The sequence below is a fragment of the Triturus cristatus genome, chromosome 10 (genome assembly GCF_964204655.1).
Source record: "Triturus cristatus chromosome 10, aTriCri1.1, whole genome shotgun sequence".
NCBI lineage: Eukaryota > Metazoa > Chordata > Amphibia > Caudata > Salamandridae > Triturus > Triturus cristatus.
Window position 1 is genome coordinate 977,849,049 of NC_140593.1, and position 15,310 is coordinate 977,864,358.

At 46.8% G+C, this 15,310-nt stretch overlaps 1 protein-coding gene across 3 annotated transcripts in view; it reads left to right on the forward strand.

Moving 5' to 3' along the window:
- Positions 1-15,310, forward strand: part of MINDY4 (MINDY lysine 48 deubiquitinase 4) — a 512,572-nt gene that overhangs the window by 321,137 nt on the left and 176,125 nt on the right. The window lies entirely within an intron of this gene.

Consider the following 15,310-nt stretch of genomic DNA (forward strand, 5'->3'; position numbering starts at 1 on the left):
ATAGTCTCTACTCAGTTTCTTCTTGGTTCCTCTCCTCAGCAGAGTTTCTAATTGTTTCCCAAAGTTATATAACTTCTTGGGATCAGGGTCCCAATACTTATACTCCAAACTCCTTTGTCCTCTGAGGGTAGAGGGGCCTTTGCCCAGTCCAAACCAGTTCTGGAGCACTCTGTTTACATGACTCCTTCTTTCCTTTCACAGTGCAGGGCAGAAACATCAGACGCCACACAGGAGGTGGAGCCAGCATTGTGGAGGGAAAGCACAGCCCTGGAGCACTTTGTTGACATGATTCCTTCTCTCCTTTCACAGTGCAGGCCAGAGACATCAGACGCACCCCAGGGGGTGGTGCCAGCACTGTGGGGGGCAGGCACTGTCCTATTCAGGTCCCAGGTGCAACTCCTCCCTCCCATCTAGATGCAGATCTCTCTATTCACCACTGGGCGGACTCACCCTGTCTCCTGGAATCCCCCATTCTGGCCTATGGAGAATAGGTAGCCTTACAATAGTGAAAAACTAAAATGGCTGTAATTCACTATTAGGACATGCCACACACACCAGGGCATGTCCTACCTTATACCTACAATGCACCCTGCTCTTGGGCCTACCATAGGGGTGTCTAATATGAAGAAAAGGAAAGGTTTAGGGACTGGCAAGTGGGTGCACTTGCCCCGTCAGCATGACAGTACCAGACTGCACGCAGGCTCTGCAATGGTAGACCTTAGACACATGTTTACAGGCTGCTTCTGTGGGTGGCACAACCAGTGCTGCAAGCCCTCCAGCAGTATTTGGATTACAAGCCCTGGGCACTCCTGGTGCACTGTACTAGGGTCTGACAAGTAAACCAAACCAACCAATCATGGAATCACAAATTATACATTAATTTACAATAGGTAGCACTTGCACTGTGGCACTGGACAGCAGTGGCACAGTGCCCTGAGCAGCTAACACCAGCTAAAAATACATGAGGCAACAGTGAAAAATGGAAGGGAGGCCCACGCCAATGTGCCAGGTCTAACATCTCTTATATGACCTCTTCCTTTGGGAAGTGGTATAACCCTGTCCCAGACTTCCTAAGTGTGCCATCACAAAGATGTCTACTTCTGAAAATCGTGTCCATCTCAGTGTAGCCCACCTTAGGGGTGTTACTAGCCTGGAGGTGAAACAAAGCCTGCTCTGTGCGGAGATGCTTCACACCTCCTCCAGTACAGGAAGGCCTTCCGGGGCAGAAAACTTCAAAGGCAATGCCACTTTGAAATCCAACCCAGGAACCTCCAGAAAGTAGGGGAGGCCAGGCCCTATTTCCTGCTCCACTTTTGGCAGGAAGAAAGGCGCGAAAATTAGTTAGATTAGGAGGAAGGCCCCCACTTAACCTACACCATCACCAGGGCAGGATAGGCGATGCAAACCCCTCTCCTGAAACCCCACCATCTTTGGATGGTGAGGAAACCTCCTATAAGGGCTAGGGTAGTGCTGCTTCCTGCAGGATGTTGTCACTAGTGGATGTGTAATTGCAGAAGAGAGGTGGCCCCACCAACCGAAGGGACCAGGGCACTACTGCACAGTAGAGGTAAAAGATGTCCTTTTGGGAAAACAAGCTCAAGGCACATGCGTTCAAACTCACTCGCACACTGTATGTTCTCCAAGACCTACTGCATAACCTAAAAAACCACCATGCATACCTGGCTAACACATTAGGTGCTTAAGCCATGTAGTGCCACATCAAAAGCCAAGAAAATGCCAGACTGGAAACCTGACACTGAAAGAAATAGAACTCTAGACTTTGTCCATCACCACGAGAAATATCCCAATTTTCCTGCGACTCATAAAGTTCCTGGTGACCCACCCCTTCAAAGACTACCACAGCAGAACACTATGGTTCCATCACCCGTAAATGTTCTGTCTCATTGTATGCAATCCTAATCTTGCCATTAGGCCCCTGCCCACGTTCAGTGCTCTGCTGCTCTCCAGCCGGTTTGTGCTATATAAGCGCCCCTTCATATATACATAAATTAATCATACGCTGCACAACCAGCAGTGTCCAGAATCAAGCCGCTTAAATTGTAACAAACCCACCCTCACACATAAGCCACCTGTGTTGCAGGGACTTAAATGGTTCCCTTTTGAGGTGCTCATTTTGTTGAAAACTTCTGTGTATGGCATCTCACTTTCCATAGCTAGGCTTCATTCTACAGGAACAATAGAATAATCTCTTTCTATCAGCCTTTAAAATCTTTTCATTGCAGTCAAGTATCCATATAATAATTGTAGCGAGATACCAATTTAATGCCAGAGCAAGCGTTACACCATGGTCGTGCCAACAATGCGCATAATATACAAAGAATTACCAACATGATACCAAAGCACGCATTGCAGCAGTGTTCGGCACAGGAAGACCAATAATACCCACAGTATATAAAGAATCAACAGTATTATGCTTGTGCTAGCATTACACCAGTCGTGAGCAACATTGTAGCAGCAATGTTTTCAGTAAATCAAGAATTAGCGGCAATGTAAGTTCACCCAAGCCCGGGGAAACCCGTGGATTGCCCCAGTCTCTGTGCTAGGTGGAGATCCCACTGTAGCTTCTTTCTACGGGGTTTGCTTTTCTTTTCCAGAAATAAGACAATGCAATTTGCTTCTCTGGCCATCATTACGAGTATTGCGCATTTGGTACTGGTTACCGGTTGGGGACAGAGGCTGACAATGACAGGTGTAGGTAAGAATGGTGGGGCCTGGAAGGGGGGTGGGTATATCGCAGGACGATGACGAGGGAAAATGTAATAATTAATTATTTTTCCCTTGTCATTGTCCGTCGAAATCCCCCCTAACAATAACCTACCACCCCCCCACACCTCCCCTCCCCATAAGGCCTTCACCCATCCCCGCCCTCCCACCCTGCCTCACCGCTCTAACCTGCACGGCCGCAGCTGAGATTCGTACACCAAATTCCATGATTGCGAGTGTTTGTCCCAGAATGTGAACTACCTGCTCAGACTCAGTAATATCAGTGCTTTTCTGGGCAGTTTTTAGGTCTTGCCTAGTGACACAGCGCATGCGCCACACGCCTTGGCGAGATCTATTGTCGTCAGTTTTGCTAGCGAAGGGGTACAGGAGATGTGCATGCGCCCGGACAGGCGTGCACGCACGCGCCCGGACAGGCATTGTGCACGCGTACGGCTGGCGCGTTCAGCACAACGCGCGCCTGGCGCGGTTGCGCTTTCACTTTCCCTCCCTCCACCCCGGCAGCGCCGACACAGGCACCCCCTCCCTGTCTCCTGCTCCTCGGGCCTGCCCGGACAGGAGCTGTGAACGCGCACGGCATCTCTTTGGCTCACGGCGCCCGAGGTCCCCCTGCCCCCACCTCCGACTGGATACCGCAGAGCCGTGTATGTTTATGAGTTTTACCACGGCGACTGTCTGTACAATTGTGATTTCACCAATGCTTAAGTACCGGTCCAACACCAAAAGCACAGATCCACGTATGGGATTAAATGAAAAATGAAACTAGCGTACTTCGAACAAAACAAAAAGCAGGAAACCGTATCATCAGGTGGCGGGGCGGGGGGGGGGGGGAAGCACTGCAACCAGAGCTCAGAGTATGATGTGCCTTTGTTCATGGAAGAGAATCAATGCTTGCTCCACTAGGGGCGCTGTCGATCCCAAGGCCAGCGGCCGGCTCTGTGAAACAGAGGGAATGGAGGCGCAGAAGGGGCTTGCGACGCTCCCAGGGAGGACTCCCGCCAAGAGGAATAGCATTTCAGGGCCACGTCAAGGCCCAATGTGCAGGTGCAGTATCGACGATCTGCTTGGCTCGTGCAACACAGCGACTGCTACATGACAAAATCAGGGCAATCCGGGGACTAACTATCGTGGACTATGTTCTTAAAACGTTAATTCGCCACCTAGCAGTTCTCCGCTCTGGTACAACCTACTATTCAGCCTTGCCATTACTCCGTCCCTATGTCCAGCGCCACCCCGGAGAGGCCACGGCCATTCTTTATCTCAGCTTTCCCTGTCTCCCATGCACACCCTTCATCCCTCCGCCACCCACCTGATGCTCTCACTCAAGGCTCGTCTTCGTCACCTTCTCTCAACCGTCACACCTCCTTAAACCTCCCACTCACTCCCAACTTACCCCCCTGGATGTCCCAGTAGCCAAATATCATCGTCATTTCTCTGACGGATTGACTGAATATCTAGGTTCTAGTGCCTAAAGGTGGCAGATGTCCTTGGAACTTCAAGGCGTGATTTTATAAAGTGCTTTGCGCTGGAGCACGCGAACACCCGAGGGTGGCGCTAGTAATTGGCAGCGGAAGCCATAGTGACAGCTTTTTCTCCACTCGAGTCGGAACTCACGGGGAGGGACGGACGCCCTCACACCGCGCGAGATCCCCCTATCCGCACCCCCGATTGGATACTGCAGAGCCGTGTATGTTTATGAGTGAGTCACACCTCTCACGGTGCCCTCACACCGCGCGAGATCCCCCAGGGTCCTTGCCATTGTGCCCCCACCCCCGACTGGATACAGCAGAGCCCGTGCATTCCTCGCCTGGAGTGAAGGTCAATGTCTGGGCTGGAACCTTTTCCCAAACAGTCCAGGCGACACCTAACTTCCTTGCAACAGGGAACCAGACCCCCAGCCCTGCGGCAACAGTTTGCCTCTCAATACGTTCCCGGACTCCGGAGCATGCCAACAGCTCATCCAGTGGGGAGGGAAGGGGCACCGAAACAGCATGGCAACAGCCGGCTACACTCTTCCTCCCAGGTGTGGGGGTCTCGCTGTCGGCCCTGCTGTTAGGGGCAAGGGCACCAAAGCAGTCCACACGGGCCAGCTCACCTCAGTCCTCTGGGCCCAGGCAGATGAAGCAAGGCTCCCAAGGCAGTACTTCTAGAGTCGGTCTCCCTCCATGACAGGACTTCAAGGGCCCATCACCTCAGACTCGTCCTGCTCCTGTTGACACTTGAGGTATGCGGGTTGTGAAATGTGAGAGGGCTGTGTTATTTGCGTCTCCATCTCCGTGCCGGCGATACGTTCTGTGCTCTGCAAGTTTTGTGAAGCATTATAAAGGAGCTCGCTGGCTATGACCCCCCCCCCCCCCCATCCCCAACCCTGGGGGGTATGCATATTCACCACCCGTTGTTCTGTTCTCACACAGCACTGTCCCTTTCCAACCTCTGGAACCGGAATTTTCACCCACGGCCCCCTACAAACCCACCCTGCCCCAAGCCCTCCTCACACTTAATAAATAATCTTCACCTCGTTAGGGCGCTTTACGTTTACCCTCCCGTCTCCCTAATGCATTTAAACCCTTATGCTGCTGCAGATGTAAGGACACGGTATGAGTGTTTATATCCGCGTGTCCTGTCAGTTTTACAGTACATTAATTGATGTGCCTTTGATGTGCTTTGCTGCTGAAAGAAGTTACAAGGGCATTGCCTCTTGAGGCACCGCCCACAGCATAAAGGCCGTGTTTTTGCCACTGACTCTTTCAATGAATCCCTTCTTTATTTTCAAGGCAGCCTTGGGCATTAATCCTCACTGTCTCGTGTCAATCACTGCTTGCAGTCAGCTATAAATTGCTACATTGAGATAACAACCTTCCTGTGTGTTTCTCTGTGTGTTTGAATTTGTCACGGTATGCGTTTTTTTCCTTAAAGTGCCTATCTGTGTGTCTTTGCAAGTTTGTGGCTTTGTGCGTCAGTGTGTCTCTCTTTGGGTGCCTGCTTTTGTGTGAAAGTGCTTCTGTGGATAGATTTGTAAGTGTCTTTGTAGATTAGTCTGTGTGCATGTGTCTGCCTGTGGATGCCTATGTGTGTTTGTAGGCGCACTAAATTATAAACTTACTAAACCTGTTTCCAGTTTGTAATCTGTAGACAATATCTCAAATGGCACATGTGGTTACGGTGTTCATTTAGACACATTAGTTTATGAAATTATGTGAGCAGAGTGATAGAGTTAAAGACATGTTCCCATATTTAAGTAATGCCCCCCCCCCCCCCACACTTTGCTAACCCTGAGACTCCATGTAGTGTTACACATGTTCTGCTGTGTCTAGCTGTGGCTGTTTTATTACCAGAATGGTATGGTTTTCTAATGTCGAAAAAATAAAAGAGGGAAAGCAGGGAATATATACAAGGGGTGTAACAAATAGCATAGGAGACACAATCTGATCATTACTTTTGTTCTATTAATTTTATTAGTTTTTCAAACCCCAGCAGAATTTGAAAGATGACCAATAGTTCAAGAAGTTGTGGAGTATATTTGTAGGACACCGTTACATCTTACTTGAAGATGCAATAGGTCTCGCATTTGCGAGAGTTTAAGCTATTGGCATTGTAAATGATAATGTCTTTTATTTATGTTTAAAAACCAACACATAAAAAAGGCATTGTCCTTTACAATGCCAAGAGCTCAAACTGTTCCAAATGCGAGACCTATTGCATTGCAAATGCTTGTTCCTAATTGCAGATGAAAACTGCCGACATGTTCTGCCTTCTGTGAGCAGACAAAGTGTCAGTGGGAGGACTGGTGGGGTCGTTGGGACATGTGTGCAGGGCAGGTGTCTGTCTGTCCGAGCATTGACTGCTGCCCCGTGCTACTGCAGGGGGCGGGAAGGGGCTGTGATGCTGCCTGCTTCCGCAGACCCCACTGCAGCAAAGTGAGCTCCGGAAGCTTCAGGCCTGGAATTATTGGATCCAAAGTTTTCGGACCCTATATTTCTCTCAGCCCAAAGCGACATGGACTTGCGAGACGCGAAGTTACTGCTCCGGGCAAAATATCACAACTTGTAGCGAGGGCCTGAGATTGAATATTATTTTAAGATTCAAGGCAGCTGCTTTAGATGCCTTCGAGCATTGCATCATGGTAGTGCTTTCACCACTACCAGACAAGAGCTCTAGAACACACATATAGTTTGAGATGAGAGTACAATTATTAATGAATCAGTGCGGCTCTACATGATATTATTCTTTCTAATTGTGTGGGATGAATGAAACTATTGTGGTATAATTTATAATATCAGTCCACAACCCCATTCCATCACTTCAAAACGTTGCCCCATTTATGAAATCTAGCTGGACACCGACTGTTAAGGAAAACGATGGAAATATGCTTACTGAACACAGTGTCCTGGACAGCGAGGCGCTGTAGCACCAGACAAGCATTGTTGATTGCGAACTGTGATTGAACCTTTCCCACCTGTTGCAAATACAGACAGCTCTGATTAGAGAAAATTACGAGTAGAGAAGTTCTTTGAGATTCGTCCTAAACCGTAGAAATCTGTGTAGAGCCTAGTACACATTTTTAAATTTCAGCACTTTAACTCATCAACATATTTTAGCAAGGAAACAGTGAAAACATTTTTGTTAGCATTCAATATTACTGTCAATTAAAGCAAATCAGTCGTATTAAAATGTTGACTGACATCCCAACTCTTCAGCAGCATTTTAAAAGGAAAATAGAAAGTAGGGAATGGTGCTTTAGCATTTAATAAAAGGATGTTGGCATTTTAAGTATTCGAGCTGCAGCAGGGTCCCATCTTCTCAGCACAATCAGTTGGGTAGTACCTTTGTGGGGCTCAGTTATATAAAGGCTCTCTTCAAACCTGTATGCTCCTGGTCTACAGTGAGGCTGGTGGAAGTTTATAATTTCATAGCGATTAGACTTGATAGAGAATTAGTATTACAAAGTCCATCCTAGCGTTCTTTTCGAGAATCATAAATTGTAGAATAAAGTAGCAAATTCATCCACACACCTCCCTGACTTGTCTGGTTCTTCTTTCAAACTCCCACTTTTCTAGAATGTTCCTTTACCTTCACCAGTGTTATCGCACAAATTAATTTCGTATTTTTAAACTAACCTCAGGCCATAATATACTCAGTTCAAAGCCTAAACATGAATTCCCATTTAGCTGAATCCAATGCTTTTTCAGAATTGACAACTCAGCCTACCTAGTTGTTAGCATCTCTGTCTCCCAGGCAGCATGCACCAAGTGCCACACATCATTGGCCCTGCTTCGGCCAGCCTGTCGAATAGTCCCAGTTTCGCCATGCACTGTAGCCAAGGACTCAGCATTTTGAAAGAGGCTGTTGAGACTGCATTGACACGGCACAGAACATTCTAGGCTGCACAGCCTCCTGTACTCTTCACGTTGGGAAATGAAACATCCATAGCACCCAGCTTGGCCTGTAGAAGAATTTGCTTTCAATCAATCAATCGGTATTTGTAGAGCGCACACTGTCACCCCTAGGGGCATCTGGACGCTGAGGTGCCATGTTCTCGAAAAAGCAAGGCCATGAGCTTCTTTCTGAACTCTGCCAGGGAGGGAGCTGTTCGGAGGTAGAGTGGTAAGGCATTTCAGGTCTTGTCGGCGATGTAGGAGGAGGAGCAGCCCAGCTGTGGCTGCGATGGATGCAGGGGGTATGTGCGAAGGAGAGTGAGGCAGAGTGCAGGTGTCTTCCAGGCAGGTGGAAGATCAGTCGATAGTTGATGTAGGATGGTGCTTGGTTGTGTAGTGCTTTACAGGCGTGCGTGAGGATCTTGAACTGACATCGCTTCTGGATGGGGAGCCAGTGGAGATCCCTGAGATGGGGGAGATGGTCCATTTGGGTAGGTTCAGGATGAGTGTGGCTGTGGTGTTCTGTATGTACTGGAGTCTTTTGAGGAGCTGGGTGTAGATTCCGGCATAGAGGGCACTGCCGTATTCTAGGTGGCTAGTGACGAAGGCCAGTGTGATGGTCTTCCTGGTGTTGATAGGGATCCATCTGAAGATTCTACGGAGCATACTGAGGGTGTGCACATGGTCTGTCTGAATGGGGGTAGACCCAAGTTCTGCTGGCCCCCAGCTATGGTCCCATACGGAGGTGTTTTTCCCAAAGATCAGTACTTCTGTTTTGTCGGTGTTGAGCTTGAGGTAACTGTCTCTCATCCAGTTGGTTACGTCTGCCATGGCACCGCGGAAGTTGGTTTTGGCGTTTGTGGGGTCCTCAGTAAGTGAGAGGATGAGTTGAGTGTCATCGGCATTGGAGATTATGTTGAGGCCGTGGCATCTGATGAAGTCTGTGGGGGAATCATGTAAATGTTGAATAGGGTGTGGCTGATGTAAGATCTTAGGGTATGCCGCAGGTGATGTCCTTGGGTCCGGAGGAGAAGGGAGTCAATCAGATGTTCTTTGTGCATCCTGAGAGGAAAGAGGCAATCCATTTGAGGGTGTTTTGCTGTATGCCGGCAGTTTGGAGTCTGTTGATGAGGGTATGGTGGGACAAGGTGTCAAATGCAGCAGAGAGATTCAGGAGGATCAGGGCTACAGTTTCCTCGCAGTCAAAGAGAGATCTGCTGTCGTCTGTGGCGGCAATCAGCATGGTCTCAGTCATGTGGTTTGTTACAAACTAATGGGGTTACTCAAAAGACCAAGGGACCTGGGTACAATTTGATACAAACAACAAATTGGCTTATTGGCAAGGATACAAAACAGACACGGTATCCAATACCATATCTACATCAACATAAATTGATTCATGAAAGAGAGAAGAGTAGTCCAATGACAACGGGCTATGTAAATCAATTCAACTCTTTATATTTCCCTTATCAAAAAATACATACAATCAATAATTACTTTCTGGTTGCTCCATGAAGTGCAAAGGAAAAGTGCTCATAGGAGTGCTCAAGTGTGGAGTGCCACGAAGGAAGAAAGAATAATTAATCTGGAAGTTACAGTAAACTTTAAACACTGTGGCAAGCAATGTGCCACTGTGATCATCCTGCCAGGAAAAGCCTCTCAAGTAATCAAGGTATATCCATATAAGGTCAGGTGGCGGATGAATCAAAGCACATCAGTTATTAGGATAATAGGAACCAGTCCAGCTTGTATAATTGTGTTGACGTTTAGACCCGGATGATTAATATGGCAATTAAAGACATAGATATTGGGTCTTCATCAGGACGGAAAGAAAGGAATGTGGCAACCTTCCGTGGTGTGGTAAGACTCTGCACAAAATCAAGGGTATGAAAGGGCCAATAGGCACCTGGTCCAACCTTACATGTTGGCGGAAGATCTAAACAATATAGTGATTACATCCGAGGGTACTTCCTGCTCAAGTTAGAATTAGTGTGAAATCAGGGGTGCAGGAGACCATAATTGAGTAAATCGGAATGGGTCACTGGCTTCGTTCTGCTGAGTCACGATTAGAGGTGCCCCTATTTAAATAAATAAAAAATGTGTCATTCACTTGGTAACACTGTTTCCAAATGTACACTTTTCCTTGCTCGGAAACAGAAAATTCTCTGAGGCGGTGCTGTGGTTGGTTCAGAATCCGTATTGTGAGGTGTCGAGCAGTTGGTTGAGTTCCAGGTATTCAGGGAGCTGTTGGTTGATGGCTTTCTCAAGTACTTTGGCCGGGAAGGGTAGCAGGTAGACTGGTGGTAGTTTTTGAGATCGGTGGGGACGTCCAAGGGCTTTTTCAGGATGGGTCTGAGCTCTGTGTGTTTCCAACCATCTGGAAAGGATGCTGTGGAGATGGAGGTGTTGAGGATTATGGTGACCTCTGATAGGGTTGGCTCAGAGGTTGAAGAGATGGTGGGGGCAGGAGTCGGCGTGTGCCCAAGAGTGGATGGACAACAATATGGTAGAGGTGGTCTGCACAGTGAGTGGCGACCAGATGGTGACTGTTCAGCCGGTGTTTGCTGGTTGCTTGAGGTTGTCAAGGCTGGGGGTGGTGGGTTTGGAGGCAGAAGTTGTTGAGGATCGTGGCTATCTTGCTGCGGAAGTAGTCTCCCTCTCAGACTACTTCCGCAGCAAGATAGCCACGATCTACAACAACTTCTGCCTCCAAACCCACCACCTCCAGCCTTGACAACCTCAAGCAACCAGAAAACACCGGCTGAACAGTCACCACCTGGTCGCCACTCACTGTGCAGACCACCTCTACCATATTGTTGTCCATCCACTCTGGGGCACACGCCGACTCCTGCCCCCACCATCTCTTCAACCTCTGAGCCAACCCTATCAGAGGTCACCATAATCCTCAACACCTCCATCTCCACAGCATCCTTTCCAAATGGCTGGAAACACACAGAGGTCAGACCCATCCTGAAAACGTTTTTGGAAGGGGTGGATGGTGTTTTCTATGGTTGGGCGGCTGACAAATTCCTTGACAGTCTTGAATAAACCCTTTGTGTGGTGGCTGCGGTGTCTATGTGGTCAGCGATGGCTGCTCTCTTGACTTCCTTGATGCTGAGGGCTGCTTTGTGGCCGGCTCTGTCGGAGGAGTCTTTAGAAGCTCACCATCGCTTCTCGAGTCGGTAACAGTTGAGCTTGGTGGTTCTGAGCTCTGGGGTGTACCAGCTGGCTAGTTGTGAGGCTTTGTTGGTTTTGGCTGGTTTCTGCGGGGCGACTTTGTCAGCGCATTTGATGATCCAGACTGTGACGTTCTGGCCGGCTTGGTTGAGATCTGCTGAGGTTTCGGATTGCGAGGTGCTTAGGGATTGGGTCCATCGCATTCTGGTAACTTTTCCCCTTCTGCTGTGGGTGCCCCTGTGGTGTTTGGTGGTTCTGTTTGAGCTCTGCTGGAGATGGTAAAGTGGATAATAATGTGTTTGATCCAGGTGAGCTCTGTGGTGTGGGTGAATTTGAGTTGGCCGCTGTAGATGAAGTTGACGTTGAGTGTGTCCCCGGCTTTGTGCATGGGTTCGTTAGCTGAGGCCAATGTTGTTGAGGTTCTCTAGGAGGGAGGCGGTGTTTGTGTCGATGAGGTTGTCAATGTGGAAATTGAGATAACTGAGCAGAATGTAGTTCTGGGAGTCGATGGCCAGGGGAGCAATGAAGTTGGAGATGGCACCGCAGAAGGCTGTTAGGTGTCTCGGAGGTCACTAAGCGCGGGGGCCTCTTATCGTGATCATGGCATCTATATGCTTTCTTTATGCTTCCTCTGATTCTTGTTGACAGATTATCATAAAGCATATTGCCATATCAGAAAGCATATTGCCACATTCCTGGTAGAGTTCTACTATTGGGATCATGCCATCCCAGCATCTTACCCTTAGCCATTGTGCATAAAGCAACCCTCACCTTTTGAGTGTCTGGGATTATTCATTTTAAAGAGCAACCTTTATCAGCAGAGGCTGCTGCCAAAAAAAAGTGGTGGAGCATCACAGGGGCAAATAAAAACAAAAATCCCTAACCTGCTACTCTTGCTGCTGGTCGCCTCCATGCTCCTCTCTTCCGGAAGTCTCTGGGCCAGAACAGGCTCCCAAACTTCCCAACCAATTCAGATGCTGCTCTCATGCTGTGAGAACAGCGTCTGAATTGGTCTGAGCGGCTAAGTTAGGCGCTCACTAAGGGACTGGGATCCTGTGACATTTCTCCACCCACTGTACAATACAGCTGGGTTGGAGAAATCTAACTGCATATGTCTGTTTGGCCAGTCTACGACGATCAGCCAAACTGACGTGCGCTCCTACAAGTGCCCTCCACTCCTCCTCCCAGTCAAGAGAGAATTCCCTGGCCCCGCCCTAGACTCTGCAGCATCAGCTGCCAGTGAAAAATAAAATGATAATAAAATTGTTTTATTATTGTTTTCTTTTTCATTCTGCAGTGAGGCTATGCCCTTCCGCCACTGCGGAGGAGCCACCGCTGACCTTTACACTACTGTTTGTGTAAACTGGTGCCTCTGGTTATCCTTAGTTTGTCGTAGTCCTGTACTCCCTATAGTCAAAGGTACAAGAGTTGGCTGAAGGTAGAGTGGAGCCCATTTCGGACTTCAGATGGGCGTTTCCTCAGAATACGTTTGGTCACATTTCAATGATGTGTGCCACAAAAATACCAATTAAATATATAACCACATTTAAATAAAAAAAACTGCTGCAAAAGGGAGGTTAAACAAACTGTTATCCGCACCGTGAGAGCACCCATGGTCTGGAACAGGGTATAACCTGAATGTTCCCAGTCTACCTTTTCTGAAGATACAGATCACAAGATCTCCTCTTCACAAGGAAGAGACACCCTGGGGATCTAGAGCCCCTCTTGAGTGAAAGGGATGAAGTGTCCTGATGCCGCCACCGAAAGATGCCCAAACATACTGTGATTGTGCTGTTTATGACGCCCTCCTTAAAAAAAATATTCTACTCAAGTCTTCCTCAGTATATGCACTCTTAATGCGTATGTCCTCCGCTACCACGTTCATGGCTTTCAAGTTTATTCCCGGATACTCCGAGACCTTACAGTCTTCTGACGTAGTTGGACAAAAAGTTTCGGATGATGCAGCCATCATCCAATAGCGCCTTCTCATCTAGTTTCTGTTTGGATGTGCCAGGAATCTCGATTTAGATATGGTTGGAACATATGGTTAATACTACTTTGAGCAAAAAATGGTGGAATAGAATCTGTGCAAATTAACTACCAATTACCAAGCTTTTTTCACGCATTTTCATCTTCGTTTTTTGCTTTTCTCACTTTGGATGCTGAACAATGAAAAACGTATTTTCGGATTATTGTGGGGAACAATCCTAATACCCGTATCGATCTTTGGACTCAGCAGGTCTCCTTGATTGGTGTTTCAGCCTCTCTTTCTCATTCTTGTAAATATCTGGGATTTATCCTAGATTCCTGCTTTACCCCTTACAAACACGGTGAAGTGTTTGTAATCTCAACCAACTATTATCTCTCTCCTTTTTTATTTGTCTTTTGTTCTTTTACCTTCCATTTCAGTATTTTCTCTTAGGACAGTTTTTCTTGCTGTTTTTTTAATCTGTTGACGCACTGTGTGATTATTTTGATGTGTTGCATGTTTATTTCGAAGAGCTACTCATTCTTTTTTTCTGAGAAGAGGTCGAGGGGATGTTTCTAAAAAATAAATAATAGGATTACAATAAAATCATCGGCTTACTCATTTCTGCCAGTCCTGAAAACTGACAGCTGTAGAGCTAATGAAACCTACACTTTTTAAAGAAAATTCCAAGCCTATGTCCCGTTAGCCCAACCCCTACACCTACAAATTGTCCTTAGAGGGAACCTCCCACTTTCTTAGAGTCACCATCGAAGGGCAAATGCTCACTTTTTTAACCATAGGGAAAACCTTTTATTTCCCATGTGGAAAATATTTTTCCTTGTGAAGAAATCCTTCCCGGGTATCTTCCACCCTAATTATATTTCTTATACTCCCCTTTTTTAGATATAAAGGTACATGTGCCCTGAAGGTTGGAATTATATTGTATAACTTCTCTGATTTGCAACTTTGTCAGTGTTCACCACTTAAGTACTATGTGTGTAACTGTGCAGATGGAAAATATTGTTTATGTTTAAATGAAAGGTTCCTTATTGTGGATGGAACTATTCCCCTGCATTTTTAGCCTACTCTGGAGACAGGAATAAAGCTTGCAGTCAGAGTATGTAGTTCTCGTATTCCAAGTTCTTTCCCCTCTGCATCTAAATATAAGTATTTCAAAAGAACAAGAGCAACCCATATGTCCATGGGAACTGGGTATTAAGTTAAACTTATAACAAGTGTTCACATGGAACTCATTTCTGAAAACAATTTCTTACTACCACAGAATATTTCTGTGTCGACTTAATCAAAGAAAGAGAGATTAATAATAAAACAGAACACATCTGTCATAAATGAATTGAAAAAAGACTTAAATAGCCCAATTATTGCTGTTACAGAACACAGTTCAGCTGAACTGACTCATTTATTCTCATATTGCTAGCAGGGTTGAAACGTTGTCGGCACCAACTAAAGGAGGTAGCACCAGAGAACAGTCTGGTCGCTCGTTTTCCAATGTAAAGTGATCACACAGACGTCCTTGTATATACCAATAACCTTTTAAAAAGCAATGTCACGTTATTGTCACCTCTTTTCTACATTGGTTATGTTTGGTTTACTTGGGGTTCTCTATCACTTAATTCGTATCACTATTCACATTAAACAGTATGCGCCTATATGTTTCGTGTTAGAACGAGAATAAATAACTCAACTCGGCTGACCTGAGATCCTTGACAGCAATTATTGGTGTAAAACTACTTTAGGAGATGGTGAATAGCGCAAAATTGTAATTTTACACCTAAATGCAACAGTGCATTTACACGTGAAAAATCTACCTGTGTAAATCTATCTTTGTGACTAGGGATTTTTCATCTTTTCAGTTACTCCTTTACCCCTCCGGTACGAGTTGTCTCATAGTTGTAGTTTTGCGGAGGCGAACTCTGTGTTTACCTCCCCTTCCCCCCTTTTGTTTGTTCACCACTTCAAAATGCACTTCCATGACACCACACATCTTCTTACCATAATTACAAACCCAAAAAGTCCAAACCCCTGG